The sequence below is a fragment of the Pinus tabuliformis genome, chromosome Q, assembly GCF_031772625.1.
Source record: "Pinus tabuliformis cultivar Carrire ecotype Pingquan chromosome Q, CPIR1, whole genome shotgun sequence".
Lineage (NCBI taxonomy): Eukaryota > Viridiplantae > Streptophyta > Pinopsida > Pinales > Pinaceae > Pinus > Pinus tabuliformis.
In genome coordinates, this window is record NC_142296.1 from 158,510,008 (window position 1) to 158,524,041 (window position 14,034).

Consider the following 14,034-nt stretch of genomic DNA (forward strand, 5'->3'; position numbering starts at 1 on the left):
CGTCATCCGCTGGCTTCTCTCCTATTGCAGCAAGTTCATCTCTGGCAACATGAATCCTGGTGAGATGGGTGGTCACATCTTCGCCCTTTTTCATTTTGATCATCCTAGAGTTCTTCTTGAGGATCATATTTCGATTCTTTGATGGATACTGGTACAACTTGACGATGGCATCCCACATCTCCTTCGATGTTCCCTTTGTAGTGGTATGTAAAACGATGTGATCTCATACACGATTGAGAATCATCCTCTTGGATTTGGCATTATCCTTCATGCACTCATGAAACTAGATGGGATTTGTTGGTACAACTATTAATTTTGTAGCAAACTCTTTCAGACTATGCTTTTCCAATAAAAACAACATTCTGACCTTCTAGATAACAAAGTTGGAGGCTCTATCCAACCTATCCTTATCTCTCAATCTTGTTGTGGTAATCTCTGAAAATCTTTGTGAAACTCAAATAAACTAGAGAAATAAATAAATTGGGCCTTGAAACCCTCGTGTGCTTTATCTTCTAGGCCCTATGTTAATATGTTGTTGTAAAACCCTTTTGTTGCAAACCCTCTACGCTAGATTTGTTATGTGAAATTTGATCTGGCTCTAGCAATCCTTTCTGGCAACCTCACTATCTATTGTTGCTCACTAAGACAACTAAAACTTCCTCTTAATCACCACCCTAGACTGGAAATCAAATTGTTGCCTTTGTTATGCGCACTGGATGACTAGCTTGTGCAGATATACTCTTTAGTGCTTCAAATATCTCTATGATCTACACCAAATTTTCTCTAGAGATGATATGATCTAATCTACTTTGATGCCATGTGAAATTTCCACGAACTGCAACAACTAGAAATTTATCTCCTAGCTTATGCAGTTTATTTGTCTTTTATTAATTTACTAATGATAATTATTTATAAACTCACACTGCAATTCATCACAAATAAAATATGCTCTGGAAAATAAAATACTGGAACTGAGAAAATAACATGCACACGAAATAATTTTGACACAATTATTTTGGACAAATATCCCTGGAAAAACCTTGAAGGGAAAAACAGTGCAGTAGATGAGGTTTTTATTATTATTTAGGAATTTGAGAAATTACAATTGGTTGTCGTAGAATGGAAAACCTCTAGTAAATATCGATTTCCACTTTCAACATAAACTGGAGACTCATTGTCTCTCTCTACAACTAGATCTGGCCTCTCCCAAGCAATTCGCACTTCCTCGGCCTATTCACACTACCTGGCTAGAATGTGCATTATTGGTCCCAGGATATTCGTACAACCTCTAGGAAATCATCCCTACAAGTAAAATTTCCTCCAACAGCTACTAGACCCACTTTCTCTACCTTCGGAAAATACTTCTGGCAACCTGCAACTAAAGCGTGGTCTTGTAGCAACATCTATTTGATTTCCTCTGTAAATAAATGATAAAATAATAACCAAGGTCACGAGACACGTATTCCAAGCTGAATGTTGGGAAAAAAATAGTGATGGGGATCACTGGTGATTAATAAATGGCTATGGAAATTGGTAAAGGCATTGGTAAAGGCTAAGAGGCATTAATTGGCATTTTGTTTATGAAATAATGGAAAATAGGAGAAAAAGGAGATGAAAGGTCATAAGATTTGCATGAGGAGGAAATTGAAAGAAAATTAAGGAAAATGAAGAAAATAGAGGCCTTAATGATAAAAAGGCTCCTGAGGATCAGTTCACATCTTTTGACAGTTCTATGGTGGAGCTCTCTCTCTATTCTCTCTCTCTCTCATACTCTTGCACACTTAGAGAAATCTTGGAGCATGCTTGGAGCACTCTAGTTTTTAGTGGATTTGGAGAAAGAAGGCAAAGGAAAGCAGGAAAGCGCAAGGGAACTGGTGGATCAACAGCTACAACTAGATTTCTTTATAGGTAACAGGCTGCATGTATGATTTCCTTGTTGACTTATGGATGCATTGTAAATGCATGTTATTATCTGGTTATGATCTGTCATAAGCATGGAGGATTTCCTGGATTGACAATGCTTTTTAGCCTAGCCTTGCCATTTCCTAGATAGCCATGGTGTTGTGGTCTTTTCCACTTGATTGTTTTCTGATTGGTGCTTGTAATTCCTTATGGATGTGGGTTGGAACAAACACTTTGGAAGCCTTGTAACAACTTGGGTTGAGTTACTAATCCTGGATCATAGGTTGGAAAAATGCTCTGGATCCCTTGATGGGTTGAGTTACTAGTCCTAGATTCGGGTTGGACAAACACTTTAGAGCCTTGGAAGGTTGTGGGTTGAGTTACTAGTTCTTGGAGCCCTGGACAACTTGGGTAGAGACTAATTTGGTTGGTGTTAGTGATGTCCGACTGTGAGGTGGAATCACTGGTTGAGGGTTGAGGTGGTTTGGCCTCTAGAAGCCCTAGTTTGATTTTTTTTGGTTTATTCCATGAGATCCCACATTCATGCTTGGAATATGGTGCAAAGCTGATTGACTGAAAGAGAGATTTTGCTTCAGCCAATTTATGATCAGGTGGTACGTGGAAGTCCCTGACTTGGTTAGTATTTTTCCTATGTTAATAAGAGTTATTCTTCTTTTATGATTCATGTATACTTATTGGCTATGTGTTGGTGATATTGTGGCTTGGTTTCCATGGTTTATATGTTGGTTATTTTCTAGTTATATGTTGTTCATATTATGTGTATCTTCTAGGGCTCTTTCCATGAACTATTTAACTATTGATAACTGATGAATGCATGGACTAATCAATGGTGTTGCAGCTATGTAGAGAGGGCATAGGGCCTTCTTGGTGATTCTTAGATGAATTTCATAATTTTATGATCAGATATGCTCTTATGACTTATAGCTTACATTGTTGCAATATGTTGACGAAATTTATGTTATGTTCTGGTCATTCTAGGTCAAGTTATTAATGTGAGTTTGAATGTTTAGCTTTGTTGGCATGTCTATTATGCTTCTGGAAAGTTTTAGGAAGTTATGGGAAATGGTATGGAGGCAGGCCTGAAAAGGTGGCTTAGAATTTGGGACTGCTTGCTCAGAACTGGACATTTTAGGTCACAACCACTACCTGATATGCTTATGCATGCGGTTGGAGGCCCTCAACCCCATGGAGGCATTTCCATATATGTTGTTAGGAGACCAAGTCAGCAAAAGGGGTGTCTAGCTCATATTTTGGGCACCTAGGGTGGTTACTCAGCCTCTGAGTGACCTGTAGCCCCTGTAGAATGTTGTGAGATGTTAGTTTGTCTTCTGTAGTTAACCCTAATTCCTTAATGGGACCTACTATTTCGAGTCATATCATAGTATCTCCTCCTCTCTTGTTTGCCCTGGAAGCCTAATGAAACTGGGTAAATGTGGGAGGGGTGGTTACAGAATGGTATCATAGCTCCTAGGTTCAACACTTGGACTGGATGGGCAGAATGTGTTTGTCATGCATGTATGTTAGTTGTATATGTGTTTGTTATGCATGCATTGCCATGGTTATGGTCATCGTGCATAAGATCATGGTGTGCAATTGGTTTCATTTTGCACGATGTCGATATATGGTTATGATTATGTATATACATGTATCGTGATAATCTAGACTAATTTTGCAGATGAGATAGCCTCCCCTAAACTTCACTGAGGTATGTTGATTATGTTTATATTTCATTATCTGACACGATATGTTTGCAGGAAGTAGAGGATAAAAGATGACAAGCAAAATGATGGATTGTAGTTCACATGATTCTTCCTATAGATTAGATGAACAAAATGGTGATGAGTACTCCCCTGACATGGAAAATACATTGAGAAGTTTGAAAGTAGAGATCAAAAGTTGTAAGGTGGATAATGACAGAATAATTTAGTCATAGGAAATACTTTCCAGAGCATAAGAGAAGCAAGCAGAGGTTAATGCATTGATTCTCCAGAGTCTATCAAATTTGTCGAGACAAGGACCACTTAGGATCAGTCATGGACAAGAGGAAAGGACTAATGGGGCATATGGTAGCAGGTATCAAATAGGATACATGTTTGATAGGGATGATATACTCAGAGATGGTAGATTCTTGGATACCCCTAACAGGAGGGGTAATGACCATGGGTTTTATTCATGTTCTAGTTCAAAGAGACAACATCGTCATCACCATCACCATCCATATAGGAAGAGTGAGAAACAATTCTTTCCAGAGGAGTTTAAGAAAGCAAAGCCTCCTATATTTGATGGAGAAATGAAAAAGTCAGAGGATGGAAAAGATTGGTTTCTTGGGATGAATAAGTTTTTCAAATTCCATGATTATTTAGAGAATATGAAGGCTAGGATAGCTACTTTCAATCTTAAAGGAAAAGTAGATATTTGATAGAAGATGTGAAGAATGTTAGAGGGATTTGAGAAGAGGAGTTAACTTGGAGCGAGTTAGAGAGACTTTTAAGGAAGAAGTATCTATTTGAGAGATACTATGGTGACAAAGAAAAGGAGTTTTATGAGTTGAAAATGGGAACGATGACTGATGAAGAATATACTAGCATATTTTTGGATTTGTTGAGATATGTGCCTTATCTTAAGGAGGAGAAAGCAAAGATTCATAGATTCATAAGTGGGTTGTCAGTATTATTCAAGGACAAGGGAGAGTTTGATGAGTCTATATCACTAGAGGAAGCCATCAGAAAGTTGAAGCATGTTATGAGCAATCAAATCATAGACTTGAGTCTAAGAAGGATTGGAAAGGTAATGATAAGAATAAAGGAAAGTGGGTTAAGAAGAGAGGAAAACCACATGATACAGATGTAAAGGAGAATGCAACATTGCACAAGAAGTTCAATCTAGCTGATAGAGGATAGATGTTTTAGTCTAACAAGCAGAACAAGGGTGATGGTAGGAAACTTTTATAGTGTTGGACTTATGGAAAGGATCATCATAGGATAGATTGTCTACAACATTAGGGTGGTAGAGCACATATCTATAGTTCTCAAGAAGCACAAACAGTTGGGGATGTTGGACAAAATATTCCATGGATATATGCAACATTGGATAGTAGGTAGGATGATCATTAAGCATCTATTATCAAGATGGAAGGTAAGATTTGTGAACAAGTTTTTATTTTTATTTTGATTGACCCTGGATCTAACTATAGTTATATCAGTCTTGACCTTGTGGATAAGTGTGGTTTGAATAAATAAGTGCATGTAGAGTCTTCGTTAGTGAAGTTAGATACAAGTACTAAGAAAAGATTTCATCATTGGGTAAGATCTTGTGCATTTGAGTTGGACGACATGTCTACATCGACGCATCTAAATGTGCTTTTGTTGGGATCATATAGTATGCTATTGGATATGGATTGGTTGCACATTCAGAGGACTAAGGTAGATTGTTATGATAAATCTATTGAGTGCTTGGATGATGATGGAGAGAAGAGGATTTTGCAGGGTAAGAAAAATCCTACATCAGTGAGAATGGTTACAGCTAAGCAAGCAAAGCGCAGTAGGAAGAAAGGATGTGTGCTATTTGCAATTCATATCTCTAGTGACAAAGGTAAGGATATTGAGGATGCAAAAGTCTTGAATAGGTACTCAGTTTTGTAGCAGTTTCAGGATGTGTTCCCAAGAGAGATCTCAAGGTTTCCACCTCATAGGTAAGTGAAATTTTCTATTGAGTTGGTACTAGGAGCAACACCATTATCGAAGGCACCTTATAGGATGAGCACTCTAGAATTGGTGGAACTAAAGTTATAGTTGAAGGAAATGCTTGACAAAGGATACATTAGGCCAAGTGTGTGACCTTGGGGTTCACTAGTATTGTTTGTGAAGGAGAAGGATGGTACTCTCAGGTTATGCATTGATGATAGGAATTTGAACAAGTTGACGATTAAGAACATGTACCCTTTTTCGTGGATTTATGACTTGTTCGATCAATTGAAGGGATCAAAATGTTCTTGAATATTGATTTGAGGTCAGGATATCATCAGGTACGCATCAAAGAAGAGGACATCTACAAGACTGCTTTCCGGACTAGGTATGGGCATTATGAGTTTGTTGTAGTTCTTTTTGGTTTGACTAATGCTCCAACTAATTTCATGTGTTTGATGAATATTTTCTTGTGTCCTTATCTGGACAAGTTTGTGATAGTATTCATTGATGACATATTGATATATTCGAAGAATGAGGAAGAGCATGCATAATATCTAGCAACAGTGTTAAGATTGCTAACAAAGCATCAGTTATATGCCAAGCTTAGTAAATGAAATTTCTTTCAGATAGAGGTTCATTACTTGGGGCATGTGGTTTCCATGGAAGGTATAGCAGTGGACCCAGAAAATATCAGAGCTCTCATGGAATGGGAAACTCCTAGGAATGTGGATGAGGTCATATTATTCATGGGGATAGCGGGTTATTACAAGCGGTTCATCAAGAACTTTTCGCAGATTGCCGATCCTATTGCATCCTTACAGTGAAAAGGAAAAAAAATTGAATGGACAAAGGAATGTGTAGCTAGTTTTGAGCAATTGAAGTAGTTTCTTACAAATGCTCCAGTTCTAAAGATTGTAGATCCAGATAAAGGGTTTATGGTATGTAAAAATGCTTGCAAGAGAGGACTTGGTGGAGTCTTGATGCAAGAAGGGTAGGTAGTATGCTATCAGTCAAGGAAACTAAATGAGCACAAGCATAACTATGTGACGCAGGATCCTGAGTTGGCAATGATCATTCATGCATTGAAGATGTGGAGACACTATCTTCTTGGCGGGAGGTTCATCTTGATGTGTGATCACAATGGGATGAATTACTTGTTTGACCAACTAAATATGAATTCCATGCCGGCTAGGTGGTTGCTATGATAAGTGAGTCTGACTTTGAGATCAGGTACACTAAGGGTAAAGAGAAAAGGGTCGCAGATGCTCTTAGCAAAAGAATACAAGTAAATCACATAGAAGCTATGAGTTCTTATGGGGCTGATTTATAGGAATGGATCCTGTAGGTAGGACAACAGGATGATGGGTACCAATAACTTAAGCACATGTTACAATAGCAGGGTACAAGTGAACAGGATGTGGACTATCATCCCACGAAAAATGGTTTGATCAGATTTAGGGGCATGATCTAGGTGTCAAAAAATAACGAGTTCAAGAAGCTTATCTTGCAATAATTTCACGTTAAGCCATGTTCAGGTCACCCGAAATATTAGAAGACATTGAAAATGATTAAGAAATTCCATCATTAGCCGAACTTGAAGAAATAGGTGGTTTAGTTTTTTGCAAGGTGTTTGGACTATCAACAAGTAAAAGTAGAGTGTAAGAATCTAGGTGGTTTGTCATAGTTGATTTTGATTCCAGAGTGGAAACGGGAGGTCATTTCCATGGAATTCATTACAGGTTTTCCAAGGACACCTAGACAACATGATTCTATTATGGTTGTGGTGGACATGTTGACTAAGGTAGCTCACTTCATTCCAGTGAAGTCCAAGAATTTAGCTAGTGAGGTATCTCAGGTCTTCGTTAGGGAGATAGTGAGGATACATTGTATTATTAGGAATATTGTCAGAAAGAGATGCGAAGTTCACTTCTAGGTTTTGGAAAGTGTTATTTTCAGGTTTGGGTACAGAGTTGGCCTTTAGTACAACTTATCACCCGCAAACAGATGGAAAAGAAGAGAGGGTCAATAGGATTCTTGAGGACATGTTGAGGATGTATGTCATGCATCAGCAATGGAAGCGGGAATAGTATCTTCCACTAGTTGAGTTTTCTTTTAACAATGGGTATCAAAAATATTTGAAGATGAGTATGTTTGAGGAACTTTATGGGCATATTTGTAACACTCCCATCTGTTGGAGTGATCCGATTGGACCAAACATGTTGGAAGAGATGGAATAGGAAATATAGGTCATCAAGAAGAATCTAAAGGCAACACAGGATAAACAGAAGAGTTATGCAAATCATCATAGGGTATTTAAGGAGTTTAAGGTTGGATCATGTGCTAAGCTGGCACCTCGGTATTGCGAGCCTTTCAAGATTCTTGAGAGATTGTACCAATAGCTTAACGAATTGCAGTACCTCCGAAAATAAAACTCCATGATGTTTTCCATGTGTCATTTCTTAAGAAGTATGTGATATATGTTGATCACATGATTGACTAGTCTGTATTTTATATGGAACCAGAAAGAGAATTCTAACCAGAACATTAGTGCTTTTTGCAGTGAAAGATGTTCATGCTCCATAATCAAGCAATTGAGAAAGTTAAAGTGTAGTGGAAGCACTTTGGGCCTGATGAAGCTACATGGAAAATGGATGATCAAATGTGGGATATGTATCCTTATGTATTCATTGGTTGAGCAGATGTGCTTTGATATATGTTTTGATGTTGTGTTTTAGTTAGGTCTATGTATATGCATATGTTTGTAAATACCGCTTCGAGTTGTGTTATAAAACTCCAATAAGTGGTATGGTGTTCATGATATGTTAGGTTTGTTTTTAGCAGTATGATATGATGTAAATGTTGTATTGAGATGAGTTATAAAGTTACATGGGAAACATGTGTTTTGTTGGTTTATAAGTGTCATTGAACACCAAGGATGGTGTTCCCCCAAGGGGGAGGGGTTTGTAACAACCCCTAGTTGATTTCCTATGTAATAAATGATAAAATAATAATCAAGATCATGGGACATGTATTCCAATATGAATGTTGGGAAAAACACATTGATGGGGATCATTGATGATTAATAAATGGCTATGGAAATTGGCAAAGGCTAAGAGGAATTAATTGGCATTTTTTTTAATGAAATAATGGGAAATAGGATAAAAGGTAGATGAAAGGTCAAAGGATTTGCATGAGGAGGAAAATGAAGGAAAATTATGAAAATAGAGGCCTCAATGATAAAAATGCTTATGAGGATCAATTCACAGCTTTTGAGAGTTCTATGGTGGAGCTCTCTCTCTCTATTCTCTCTCTCATACTCTTGCACACTTAGATAAATCCTGGAGCATTGTTGAAGCACTCTAGTTTTCATTGGATTTGTAGAAAGAACACAAAGGAAAGCACATGGGAACAGGTGGATCAACAACTATAGTTGGATTTCTTTGCAGGTAATAGGTTGCATGTATGATTTCCTTGTTGATTTATGGATGCATGGTATATGCATGTTATTATTTGCTTATGCTATGTCATTGGAATGGAGGATTTCCTAGATAGACATTGGTTTGTAGCCTAGTGTTTCCATTTCCCAGATAGCCATGGTGTTGTGGGTTTTTTAACTTGATTGTTTTTTATTGGGGCTTGTAATTCCTTATGTCTATGGGTTTGAACAAATGCTATGGAAGCCCTAGAACAACTTGGGTTGAGTTACTAGTCCTGAAGCGTAGGTTGGAAAAATGTTATGGATCCCTTGGTGGGTTGAGTTACTTGTCCTGGAACCAGGTTGGACAAATGTTCTAGATCCTTAGAAGGCTGTGGGTTGAGTTACTAATTCCTGGAGCCTATTGTGGCCAGCAACAACCCCCCTTCTTATTTTAGTTTTGACATCAATACTAAATAAGTGGGGACCCTTCATCTAAAAAATAACAAAAATTAGAACTTTTATTTCCTTTTTGAATAAATCTTGCTATCATAAACTTAGGATAATACCCACAAAATCCAAAAAAGAATTAAGTTTTATGATAGGTTCCAATAAAATATTTCTCTTAATAATAAACACATCGCATCGTAAAAAAGGAAATAACGACATCATATAAGTAAACCCCTACAAATGCGAAATCGCGATGCGAGATTGAACACCGAAAGAACCCATTGCATCGCAGTTCTCATATGCTTCAAACATCACTTAAGGTGAAATGCTTCAAAGTTAGCGATATGCGATAACAAACCTCGCAAATCGCATTTTTGCAGAAATGCATAGTAATGAATGAATGTCGAAACATAACAGATTAGCGATATTGCGAAGCAAATCGCAAAATCGCATTATCGCAGATCTGTAGGGCACGCCATTCTAAAAAAGGTTTTTTGTAATCCGTTGTCAAGTCATGTGCATTAATGTTAATTTAATAAGTTAGTTGATGATCATTAATGACATAAGGTTTCAATCTGATCAAGAAGTCAGTTCACGTAGGGTGATATATTTTATATGATTTCAAAAATTTAAAGCTTTCCCGTCACCTTATTCATATCATTACTCTATCCTGATTTCGTAAATTGCAGGAGTGGAAAACAAAAAGATATACGTAGCAATGTTCAGAGTATAATGGGAAAAGAAGGAGAAAATTCAATTTCCGAAGTCATCTAACAAAACGCACAAAAGGCGAAAACTGGCATCAGAGAAGCCTAGATCAAGAAACGGAGGTAGTTTTCAATGAATCGCACATCACTGGGAAAAACCCCTTGAGAAGGAAAGCCTCTGAATGCTCAATCGCTAGAAAGTCCGAAAAATTGCAGGAAAAAGTGCTAAAGGCTAAAAACAAAACTCGAGTTCTAAAAACGGTGTTATTTATCAGGGATATATTTAAATTGTTATGTAAATTTCTCCCAAATGCACAACATTTACAAAACAGCTGGAGGCAAAAGGCTGAAGAAAGAGTAGAATCCGTCAATAGGTTAACCAAGTTGAATTTGGATTCTTACTGCAGTACTTGGTTAAACCACACAGTCAATGCATGACTCTCAAATGCCTCACTAACTCTGCCGAGAAGATAGCGCCAGCACTTGTCGATTCTATTTTTGCAGGACAACTAAAGTCGGAGGTTGGCCAACCAACTCTCCTCAAGTCGATGCTGAATGCTTGCAACCATAGAGAACATATACGTAGTTAGTAATTTCCAGATTCAGTTTTAGTTTTAGTTTTAGTGTTATTTTTGCCTTAAATAAGGACAATCATTTAAACCACATCCTATATTTTTGTAATAAACTATTTTTAGGATTTAGCTAATAGTATTTCAACCCTTCTCATGCATTTAGAGGAGGGTCCTGAAATTTGTCAAAAACGTTTCCTCAGAACATGCACTTCTGCACCCTCAAAGGAGGTTTTCATGAATGAATGGAACAAGGTTTATTGATATGTGTTTAATATCTGCTACTGAAATTGCACTTTTGTACTCTTAGTAGATGTTGAACTAAGAAGAGATAGATCATTATTGTTGAAGGTCATGAGTAGAACTTGTTATCAATGGTACTTTTATCTCTTAACGATTTTTGCTTATGTGTTTAAGTGATATTCATGTTTAGTTATTTATATGTGAATGCCTGAATGCTTGAGTTATCATTTGGCACTTTTGTACGGTGATGCCTATTCTATTTGTGCTTAATATATGAATGACTAATTATGCAATATGTTTTTCACAACTGTTCGACTAACTTTTTATACGAAACGATTCATCTTTATTGAATTCTTTTCTTATAGCCACTGAATGATCTTTATTACCAATTGCTGTAGAAACTATTTTAGATCGCATAATTGAAAGATTAAATCCCGGGTTAGTTTAGAATTAGATATTTCTATTCATTAGAATACATTTTGCATATTGTTAGATTAGATTTAGAATAAAAGCATTTTACTTAGAAATTATTAGAAAGGAAATATCAATTCTCAACACACACACACATATTGGGAAACTGGTCCCATATCCCCAGTCGGACCCACCATCCCAAACGGAAAAGGAGCTGCTTACCAAGGTCCGGACCGGGTGGGTATCCCCCTTGTTGTAGACCCGATTTTTGGGGCTTCAACATATTTGGCACTAGAAGGAGGGTTTGAACTATGAATGGCTAGTAAATCTAAATCCAAATACCATTCTGAGAGTAAATCGCCCTCAACATCTCCCCCACCTTCTCCATCACACTTATAACCTTTAAATCTTGATCGAGAAGTCGAGAAAACAATAGCCACTACCACAAACTCGAACATTTCAGAGAAGTCGACTATTGAACCTCCTGAAGTTGAATCTTTGATCCATAAACTTCAACAATTTTCTATATCGCCCCAGAAATCTGAAATATCTCAAGGTAGTGTGACTTTGCATTATGACCCTTCTCATCCTCTTACCCGATTGTAGAGTGAAAAGTTTGGTATCGAACCAACTGAATTACCTCTACCTAAAAGGAAGAGAGCAAGGAAATCACCTAAAGGGTCTGATAAAAAGACTCTTTCATCATCATCATCCATTTCAAACTCTCCACTGCGAAGTCAACCATCCACTCCTCCACTTCAAATTATTGTTCAACATACTACTAGAACTTCAACATCTCCTGCACAATCTCATGGAACTATAATATCTTCATCTTCTCAATCACAAGGAACATCTTCTGCGCTTTCTTCTATTAGTAGTTCAGCGATGGCCCAAAATCCATGGAATAACCCAGGGGCAGTTTTAATGCCTGCACCCTTGAGTCAATTACCAGTCCATCCTGAAAAATGGTTGCCTAAGTTTAATCCTGAAGCAGACATGCTAGGAGAAGAACACATCAACAACTTCATGTTATCTATAAATCTCAATGGAGTCACTAATGAAGATGTTGTTGTCTGACTCTTTCCTTATACTTTACAAGGAGCAGCCGGATCCTGGTATTTCTCATTGCCATCCGGATCTATCACTAGTTGGGATATCTTCCAAGAACAATTCTTGACTAAGTTTGGTGATGATAGGTCTACTGCGACATTGATTAATGACCTGTCGAATCTTAAGGCTGAAACAAGAGAACCCATCAAAGATTTTAACTCACGTTTCAACAAACTTTTGAATAAAATTCCTACCGCTTCCAAGCCTAGCGAAGAAGTTAGGAGTGAATGGTACATATCTTCTTTACCATCAAATAGAGCAATCTTTGTCGATAGAGTTGCCAAAACAACTTTGGCTGAGAATATGAAAGAAGCAATAGCAGTAGAAAAACATATCATAGCCCTAGAAAAGAAAAACGTTGTTGATGAACGTAAGTCAAAGAAGGTCACATTCAAAGAAGATCCCAAGAAAAAACAACCAAAGGACCCATTCGATTTAGAAGGATTGCAGAAAGTTTTGAAAACCATGTCTAACGAGATGGTCGACATCAAGAAACAAGTAGCAGAAACGTCTTCTAAAAAGCCTTACAAGCCTTATAGAAGAAATCCTTCAACTGATTCAAAACCTCCCAATGCTATTACAAATGCAAAATCAAAAGAAGAAGAAGAGGAAGTTTCCAATGAAGAGCCCACTAAAGAAGAAGTTGTAGAAGTGCAGGGAATGTGGGACTTCATTCTCCTTGACGAAGAGGATCAAGAGGCATCACCGGTAAGTACCAGAAGCAAAAATTAGCTAGATCCTCCACAACCAACTCCTAAACAGAAGAGCGCAAGCTCAATATCTAAGGATAAAGTCGCAGGTAAGAAAACGTCACCCAAAGTGACTCAAACAAGCCCAGTCCAATCCGACTCACCAACTCCATCCAAAACATTGATAGTTTCTGATGAAATGGAGTATAATATCGTAGAAGACATGAAGAAGACTAGGGCTAATATTACCTTTCATGAATTGAGCAAGTTAAAACATCAACAAAAGCTCCTTTTGAAAGAATTACACGTGATACCTGTTGCACCTTTGCCTGCAGCTGTAATCTCACAAGCTTCCCAAGAGATGGGAAGACCTCCAACTAATGTGACTAATAAAGTTGATCCAAATGAGATCGTTTTAATTGGAGGAAGGTCCAGATCTCATACTCCCCCATTTCTTCTTACTTATGAAATTTTCAACAAAAACTTGCATAATTGTTTAGTACATTCAGGAGCCTCATCTAATATCCTGCCTAATCAATATGTGCAAATTTGAATGTTTAGCCGCAAAAGTCTGCAGTACGTATAGTTCAGCTGGATCGGTCACAGGTTGAAGTAATCGGCGAACTAAACCAAGTTACCATAAGGCTGTCATCGAGTCCAAAGGTATGTCAAGTTATTGATATTCTAGTTGCAGACATTCCAAAATTTTATGGTTTAATTCTTAGTAGGGATTGGTCTAAAAAGCTTCATGGATAATTTGCTACCGATTGGTCACATATGTGGCTCCCTTATAATGGTAAACCAAATCAGATAAAGGTTGAGTGAGAAAGA